Source organism: Triticum urartu, chromosome 2, assembly GCF_003073215.2.
Source record: "Triticum urartu cultivar G1812 chromosome 2, Tu2.1, whole genome shotgun sequence".
NCBI classification, from domain to species: domain Eukaryota; kingdom Viridiplantae; phylum Streptophyta; class Magnoliopsida; order Poales; family Poaceae; genus Triticum; species Triticum urartu.
This window is the reverse complement of record NC_053023.1, coordinates 525620340-525629159: the sequence shown is the minus strand read 5'-3', so window position 1 is coordinate 525629159 and position 8820 is coordinate 525620340.

Sequence of the window (8820 nt, the reverse complement as noted above, 5' to 3'; positions counted from 1 at the left end):
CCACCGGAAGGGTCCCGGGGGTCCACCGGGTGGGGCCACCTATCCCGGGGGGCCCCATGGGCTGAAGTGGGAGGGAACCCAGCCCAAAGTGGGCTGGGGCGCCACCCCCCCAAGGGCCCATGCGCCTAGGGTTGGGGGAAACCCTAAGGGGGGCGCCCCCTTGCTTGGGGGGCAAGCCCCCCCCCCCCTGGCCCCCCCCCCCCCCCCCAGGAGATCCCATATCCTAGGGCCGGCCACCCCCCCTTGGCACCCCTATATATAGTTGAGGAGAGGGGAGGACTTGATACCTCAGCCTTGGCGCCTCCCTCTCTCCCCGTTACGTCTCTCCCTCGTAGTATAGGCGAAGCCCTGCTACTGTGACGCCCTGCATCCACCACCACGCCGTCGTGCTGCTGGATCTTCATCAAACTCTCCTTCCCCCTTGCTGGATCAAGAAGGAGGAGACGTCTCCCATCCCGTACGTGTGTTGAACGCGGAGGTGCCGTCCGTTCGGCGCTTGGTCATCAGTGATTTGGATCACGTCGTGTTCGACTACATCATCACCGTTCTTTGAACGCTTCCGCACGCGATCTACAAAGGTATGTAGATGCATCTGATGACTCGTTGCTAGATGAACTCCTAGATGGATCTTGGTGAAACGAGTAGGAATTTTTTTTTTCTGCAACGTTCCCCAACAGTGGCATCATGAGCTAGGTCTATGCGTAGTTCTTCTTGCGCGAGTAGAACACAATTTGTTGTGGGCGTAGATTTGTCAACTTTCTTGCCGCTACTAGTCTTTTCTTGCTTCAGCGGCATTGTGGGATGAAGCGGCCCGGACCAACCTTACACGTACGCTTACGTGAGACCGGTTCCACCGACTAACATGCACTAGTTGCATAAGGTGGCTGGTGGGTGTCTGTCTCTCCCACTTTAGTTGGAGCGGATTCGATGAACAGGGTCCTTATGAAGGGTAAATAGAAGTTGACAAATCACGTTGTGGCTTTAACGTAGGTAAGAAGACGTTCTTGCTAGAACCCTAATTCAGCCACGTAAAAACTTGCAACAACAATTAGAGGACGTCTAACTTGTTTTTGCAGCAAGTGGTTTGTGATATGATATGGCCAAAGTTGTGATGAATGATGAATGATCTATATGTGATGTATGAGATGTTCATGCTATTGTAATAGGAATCACGACTTGCATGTCGATGAGTATGACAACCGGCAGGAGCCATAGGAGTTGTCTTTATTTTTATATGACCTGCGTGTCATTGAGAAACGCCATGTAAATTACTTTACTTTATTGCTAAACGCGTTAGCCATAGTAGTAGAAGTAATAGTTGGCGAGCAACTTCATGGAGACACGATGATGGAGATCATGATGATGGAGATCATGGTGTCAAGCCGGTGACAAGATGATCATGGAGCCCCAAGATGGAGATCAAAGGAGCTGCGTGATATTGGCCATATCATGTCACGTTTATTATTTGATTGCATGTGATGTTTATCATGTTTTGCATCTTGTTTACTTAGAACGACGGTAGTAAATAAGATGATCCCTCAAACTAATTTCAAGAAGTGTTCCCCCTAACTGTGCACCGTTGCGACAATTCGCTCTTTCAAAACACCACGTGATGATCGGGTGTTTTATTCAGACGTTCACATACAACGGGTGTAAGACAGATTTACACATGCAAACACTTAGGTTGACTTGACGAGCCTAGCATGTACAGACATGGCCTCGGAACACAGAAGACCGAAAGGTCGAGCATGAGTCGTAGAGAAGATACGATCAACATGAAGATGTTCACCGATGATGACTAGTCCGTCTCACGTGATGATCGGACACGGCCTAGTTAACTCGGATCATGTAATACTTAGATGACTAGAGGGATGTCTAATCTAAGTGGGAGTTCATTAATAATTTGATTAGATGAACTTAATTATCATGAACTTAGTCTAAAATATTTTACAATATGTCTTGTAGATCAAATGGCCCACGTAGTCCTCAACTTCAACGCGTTCCTAGAGAAAACCAAGCTGAAAGACGATGGCAGCAACTATACGGACTGGGTCCGGAACCTGAGGATCATCCTCATAGCTGCCAAGAAAGATTATGTCCTACAAGCACTGCTAGGTGAAGCTCCCGTCCCACAGAACCAAGACGTTATGAACGCTTGGCAGACACGTGTTGACGACTACTCCCTCGTTCAGTGCGGCATGCTTTACAGCTTAGAGCCGGGACTCCAAAAGCGTTTTGAGAGACATGGAGCATATGAGATGTTCGAAGAGCTGAAAATGGTTTTTCAAGCTCATGCCCGGATCGAGAGATATGAAGTCTCCGATAAGTTCTTCAGCTGTAAGATGGAGGAAAATAGTTCTGTCAGTGAGCACATACTCACTATGTCTGGGTTGCATAACCGCTTGTCTCAGCTGGGAGTTAATCTCCCGGATGATGCGGTCATTGACAGAATCCTCCAGTCGCTTCCACCAAGCTACAAGAGCTTTGTGATGAACTTCAACATGCAGGGGATGCAAAAGACCATTCCTGAGTTGTTCTCAATGCTGAAATCAGCGGAGGTAGAAGTCAAGAAGGAACATCAAGTGTTGATGGTCAATAAAACCACTAAGTTCAAGAAAGGCAAGGGTAAAAAGAACTTCAAGAAGGACGGCAAGGAGGTTGCCGCGCCCGGCAAGCAAGCTGCCGGGAAGAAGCCAAAGAATGGACCCAAGCCCGAGACTGAGTGCTTTTATTACAAGGGAAGCGGTCATTGGAAGCGGAACTGCCCTAAATACTTAGCAGACAAGAAGGCCGGCAAAACAAAAGGTATATGTGATATACATGTAATTGATGTGTACCTTACTAGTGTCCGTAGTAGCTCCTGGGTATTTGATACCGGTGCAGTTGCTCACATTTGTAACTCAAAGCAGGGGCTGCGGAATAAGCGGAAACTGGCAAAGGACGAGGTGACGATGCGCGTTGGGAATGGTTCCAAGGTCAATGTGATCGCCGTCGGCACGCTGCCTCTATATCTACCTTCGGGATTAGTTTTAAACCTTAATAATTGTTATTTAGTGCCAGCTTTGAGCATGAACATTGTATCGGGATCTCGTTTAATTCGAGATGGCTACTCATTTAAATCCGAGAATAATGGTTGTTCTATTTATATGAGAGATATGTTTTATGGTCATGCTCCTATGGTGAATGGTTTATTCTTTATGAATCTCGAACGTGATACTACACATGTTCATAATGTGAGTACCAAAAGATGTAAGGTTGATAATGATAGTTCCACATACTTGTGGCACTGCCGCCTTGGTCACATAGGTGTCAAACGCATGAAGAAGCTCCATGCAGATGGACTTTTAGAGTCACTTGATTATGAATCATTTGACACGTGCGAACCATGCCTCATGGGTAAGATGACCAAGACTCCGTTCTCAGGAACAATGGAGCGAGCAACCAACTTATTGGAAATCATACATACTGATGTGTGCGGTCCAATGAGTGTTGAGGCTCGCGGTGGCTATCGTTATGTTCTCACCCTCACTAACGACTTGAGTAGATATGGGTATATCTACTTAATGAAACACAAGTCTGAAACCTTTGAAAAGTTCAAGGAATTTCAGAGTGAGGTTGAAAATCAACGTGACAAGAAAATCAAGTTTCTACGATCAGATCGTGGAGGAGAATACTTGAGTCACGAATTTGTCACACACTTAAGAAAATGTGGAATAGTTTCACAACTCACGCCGCCTGGAACACCTCAGCGTAACGGTGTGGCCGAACGTCGTAATCGCACTCTATTAGATATGGTGCGATCTATGATGTCTCTTACCGATTTACCGCTATCTTTTTGGGGCTATGCTTTAGAGACTGCCGCATTCACTTTAAATAGGGCTCCGTCGAAATCCGTTGAGACGACACCGTATGAATTATGGTTTGGGAAGAAACCTAAGCTGTCATTTCTAAAAGTTTGGGGATGCGATGCTTATGTCAAGAAACTTCAACCTGAAAAGCTCGAACCCAAGTCGGAAAAATGCGTCTTCATAGGATACCCAAAAGAAACTATTGGGTACACCTTCTACCTCAGATCCGAAGGCAAGATCTTTGTTGCCAAGAATGGGTCCTTTCTAGAAAAAGAGTTTCTCTCGAAAGAAGTAAGTGGGAGGAAAGTAGAGCTTGATGAAGTATTACCTCTTGAACCGGAAAATGGCGCAACTCAAGAAAATGTTCCTGAGGTGCCTGCACCGACTAGAGAGGAAGTTAATGATAATGATCAAGATACTTCTGATCAAGCTCCTACTGAAATTCGAAGGTCCACAAGGACACGTTCCGCACCAGAGTGGTACGGCAACCCTGTCTTGGAAATCATGTTGTTAGACAACGGTGAACCTTCGAACTATGAAGAAGCGATGGCGGGCCCGGATTCCGACAAATGGCTAGAAGCCATGAAATCCGAGATAGGATCCATGTATGAAAATGAAGTATGGACTTTGACTGACTTGCCCGTTGAACGGCGAGCCATAGAAAATAAATGGATCTTTAAGAAGAAGACAGACACGGATGGTAATGTGACCATCTATAAGGCTCGACCTGTTGCTAAGGGTTACCGACAAGTTCAAGGGGTTGACTATGATGAGACCTTCTCACCCGTAGCGAAGCTGAAGTCCGTCCGAATCATGTTAGCAATTGCCACATTCTATAATTATGAGATATGGCAGATGGACGTCAAAACGGCATTCCTTAATGGTTTCCTTAAGGAAGAATTGTATATGATGCAGCCGGAAGGTTTTGTCAATCCTAAGAATGCTGACAAGGTGTGCAAGCTCCAGTGCTCAATCTATGGGCTGGTGCAAGCATCTCGGAGTTGGAACATTCACTTTGATGAGATGATCAAAGCGTTTGGGTTTACACAGACTTATGGAGAAGCCTGTGTTTACAAGAAAGTGAGTGGGAGCTCTGTGGCATTTCTCATATTATATGTGGATGACATAATATTGATGGGAAATGATATAGAACTCTTGACAGCATAAGGCCTACTTGAATAAGAGTTTTTCAATGAAGGACCTTGGAGAAGCTGCTTATATATTAGGCATCAAGATCTATAGAGATAGATCGAGACGCCTCATAGGTCTTTCACAAAGCACATACCTTGACAAGATATTGAAGAAGTTCAATATGGATCATCTAAGAAGGGGTTCTTGCCTGTGTTACAAGGTGTGAAATTGAGTCAGCTCAATGTCCCGACACGGCAGAAGATATAGAAAGATGAGTGTCATCCCCTATGCTCAGCCATAGGTTCTATTGTATGCCATGCTGTGTACCAGACCTGATGTAAAACCTTGCCGTAAGTTTGGTAGGAAGGTACCAAAGTAATCCCGGCAAGGAACACTGGACAGCGGTCAAGAATATCCTGAAGTACCTGAAAAGGACTAAGGAAATGTTTCTCGTTTATGGAGGTGACGAAGAGCTCGTCGTAAAGGGTTACGTCGACGCTAGCTTCGACACAGATCTGGATGACTCTAAGTCACAAACCGGATACGTGTATATTTTGAATGGTGGGGCAGTAAGCTGGTGCAGTTGCAAGCAGAGCGTCGTGGCGGGATCTACATGTGAAGCGGAGTACATGGCAGCCTCGGAGGCAGCACATGAAGCAATATGGGTGAAGGAGTTCATCACCGACCTAGGAGTCATACCCAATGCATCGGGCGCCAATCAAACTCTTCTGTGACAACACTGGAGCTATTGCTCTTGCCAAGGAGCCCAGGTTTCACAAGAAGACAAGGCACATCAAGCGTCGCTTCAACTCCATTCGTGAAAATGTTCAAGATGGAGACATAGAGATTTGTAAAGTACATACGGACCTGAATGTAGCAGATCCGTTGACTAAACCTCTCCCTAGAGCAAAACATGATCAGCACCAGAATTCCATGGGTGTTCGATTCATCACAATGTAACTAGATTATTGACTCTAGTGCAAGTGGGAGACTTGTTGGAAATATGCCCTAGAGGCAATAATAAAAGCATTATTATTATATTTCCTTATTCATGATAATTGTCTTTATTCATGCTATAATTGTGTTATCCGGAAATCGTAATACATGTGTGAATAACAGACACCAACATGTCCCTGGTAAGCCTCTAGTTGACTAGCTCGTTGATCAACAGATAGTCATGGTTTCCTAACTATGGACATTGGATGTCATTGATAACGAGATCACATCATTAGGAGAATGATGTGATGGACAAGACCCAATCCTAAACATAGCACAAGATCGTATAGTTCGTTTGCTAGAGTTTTTCCAATGTCAAGTATCTTTTCCTTAGACCATGAGATCGTGTAACTCCCGGATACCGTAGGAGTGCTTTGGGTATACCAAATGTCACAACGTAACTGGGTGACTATAAAGGTAGACTACGGGTATCTCCGAAAGTGTCTGTTGGGTTGACATGGATCAAGACTGGGATTTGTCACTCCGTATGACGGAGAGGTATCACTGGGCCCACTCGGTAATGCATCATCATAATGAGCTCAAAGTGACCAAGTGTCTGGTCACGGGATCATGCATTATGGTACGAGTAAAGTGACTTGCCGGTAACGAGATTGAACGAGGTATTGGGATACCGACGATCGAATCTCGGGCAAGTAACATATCGATTGGCAAAAGGAATTGTATACGGGGTTGATTGAATCCTCGATGTCGTGGTTCATCCGATGAGATCATCGTGGAGCATGTGGGAGCCAACATGGGTATCCAGATCCCGCTGTTGGTTATTGACCGGAGAGTCGTCTCGGTCATGTCTGCTTGTCTCCCGAACCCGTAGGGTCTACACACTTAAGGTTCGGTGACGCTAGGGTTGTGAAGATATGTATATGCAGTAACCCGAATGTTGTTCGGAGTCCCGGATGAGATCCCGGACGTCACGAGGAGTTCCGGAATGGTCCGGAGGTAAAGAATTATATATAGGAAGTGCTGTTTCAGCCATCGGGACAAGTTTCGGGGTCACCGGTATTGTACCGGGACCACCGGAAGGGTCCCGGGGGTCCACCGGGTGGGGCCACCTATCCCGGGGGGCCCCATGGGCTGAAGTGGGAGGGAACCCAGCCCAAAGTGGGCTGGGGCTCCACCCCCCCAAGGGCCCATGCGCCTAGGGTTGGGGGAAACCCTAAGGGGGGCGCCCCCTTGCTTGGGGGGCAAGCCCCCCACCCCTTGGCCGCCGCCCCCCCTAGGAGATCCCATCTCCTAGGGCCGGCCACCCCCCCTTGGCACCCCTATATATAGTTGAGGAGAGGGGAGGACTTGATACCTCAGCCTTGGCGCCTCCCTCTCTCCCCGTTACGTCTCTTCCTCGTAGTATAGGCGAAGCCCTGCTACTGTGACGCCCTGCATCCACCACCACGCCGTCGTGCTGCTGGATCTTCATCAACCTCTCCTTCCCCCTTGCTGGATCAAGAAGGAGGAGACGTCTCCCGTCCCGTACGTGTGTTGAACGCGGAGGTGCCGTCCGTTCGGCGCTTGGTCATCGGTGATTTGGATCACGTCGTGTTCGACTACATCATCACCGTTCTTTGAACGCTTCCGCACGCGATCTACAAAGGTATGTAGATGCATCTGATGACTCGTTGCTAGATGAACTCCTAGATGGATCTTGGTGAAACGAGTAGGAAATTTTTTGTTTTCTGCAACGTTCCCCAACACAACAGAGTGCGGTGGAGGGGTGGTCTCCCTCCGCGAACGCCATGACCCGCTCGGGTGCATACGGCGCGGGAGAACGCGCGCCCTACTCCAATCCATATCCCTCCCAAGAGGGGGGGGCGCCCGGCTGATGGAAATGGCCAGCCAGGGCAGAGCCGCCGGGGCGGTAATGGCGGCAACACCGGCGGCCGTGACCGCAACGCTGGGTATGCTGGCAATGGCCGACAAGGAGGAGGGGGCAACAACGGCGGAGGCGGTGGGCGTCGCAACCGCTAGCGTCCCCGGTGCCAAGGTTGCAAGAACCGGGGCCATGAAGCCGACGACTGCCGGAAGCACTATGATTAGGATCACAACTCCCGCTCCGCCAACTCGGCCTCCACCAACACCGTCGATTTTCCTTGGGTGCTGGATACCGGGGCTACGGATCACTTGACTAATGATCTTGAGAGCCTCCAGGTTCACGAGCGCTATGGCGGCAAGGATCAGGTTCGGGTGGCCAATGATGCATGTTTGTCTATTTCACACATTGGTCATTCGCGTTTACCCGGTTCATCTCTTACACTGCGTACCATCCTTCATGTTCCACACATCAGCCAACATCTTCTCTCTATTTATCGTCTTTGTGATAATGAAGTGTTTGTTGAATTTCACCGTCGTTTTATCCTTGTTAAGGACAAAGCAACCAGGCGCGTCACCCTTCACGGTAGAAGTTACCGGAGGGGGTCTATCCGGTCCCTTTCGCTCGTGTGTCATCTTCATCATCTCGCCATGCCCACTCTGGTGTTCAAGTTTCGTCGTCGCAATGGCATCAACATCTTGGTCATCCTACAAATAATGTGGTCACTTCCATTGTTCGGAGTCATGAACTTCCGTGTTCTAGTTCAAATAATTCACCGTTAGTTTGTGATGCCTGTCAACGTGCTAAGAGTCATCAACTACCTTATTCTACTCCGTTTCATATCACTACTGTACCTCTTGAATTAATACATTCAGATGTTTGGGGTCCCGCTCTTGCTTCATCGGGAGGGTACAAGTATTATGTTAGTTTTATTGATGACTACACGCGCTTCACTTGGATTTATTTTCTCAAACACAAGTCTGATGTTGAGCAAGTTTTCTGCAACTTTCAGGCTCATGTCGA